The following is a 1160-nucleotide window of genomic DNA, read 5'->3' on the forward strand; positions in this document are numbered from 1 at the left end:
TTCATGTAGAATATCTGGAAGGTAGAACAAGAGGAAAGGATTAACAAAAGAGGGAGAGTCTTTCTCTGTTGACACGAAAAAATAATATTGTTTGTGGTAACTTTTTCTTTTTTTGTGATCTATATCTGGATGAAGACAGCTTATCCACAGGCCTTTGCATTTACACCTGGTGTGACTAAGCATTCTTGTTAATTGATGGAGGTTTGTTGCAGTCAGCGAAGGTGACGTTCTGTCACTTGAGCTGCTCTCATTGGCTGTGCTTGGTTTTGAGTTGACCATAGCAGGAAACAAGAGCGGCTTCCAGATCGCACACATTGTCATTTTACACATAAATAGTATACTAGTTGTGATGTTTCTGAAAATATTTTAAGCTTAAAATAGTCAATGCAGTAACAGAATCCTGGTTAATATTTGATCAGCACTACTTAGTTTGACAGTTCTTAGATTTGTGTGTTACGCTGGACAGACTCACTGACTCACAGACTCACAGGGTGTCAGTCACAAGGTAACCACACCCTAAAGCATACCCTGATTTATCATCTATTTTGCTCTAAAACGGGCCATAAATTACAAAATGAACATCATGCTGTGTGTAAGAGAACGTAAAACTAGACATTGAGACCATAAACTCATCAAGAAACCTTTTTCTGAGCTAATAAGTCAAGTAATGGTAATTTCTCCATAAGACTATACTATCTGACTTATTTTTGCAGCCTGTGGAGCTGCCCCCTGCTGGCCATTAGAAATAATGCAGGTGTAAGACACATTGGCTCCACTTCACAGATCCAGAAGCTCTGTCCAAAAATTATATACTGTCATTGTTAAGAAGTAGGCTACCTCATCAACAATACAAAGATCAATAAGTGGACATTTTAGATGAAAGTCCTGCGATTTGTGTGGAATGTTCTGTATGAGTAGCTGTAGCCCTATCTTAACCTAATCTTATTTGTTGAAAATAATCACTAACATGTAATTGTGTTATTGAAGAGTTATGTACAGGTAAAGGGCTTAAAGATGACTTATTATGATAGTAATTAGTCAGGTAGACCCTGAGTGAAATGCTACATGCACATTGTTGTATGTCTATGATTCTTGATGTAAATTTTCATTTCTATTTGAAATAAATTAATAATGACTGCTATCATGGCATTAAAGGAGGC

Source organism: Morone saxatilis, unplaced genomic scaffold, assembly GCF_004916995.1.
Source record: "Morone saxatilis isolate NCDOM2014 unplaced genomic scaffold, NCSU_SB_2.0 Contig21, whole genome shotgun sequence".
Taxonomy (NCBI): Eukaryota; Metazoa; Chordata; class Actinopteri; family Moronidae; genus Morone; species Morone saxatilis.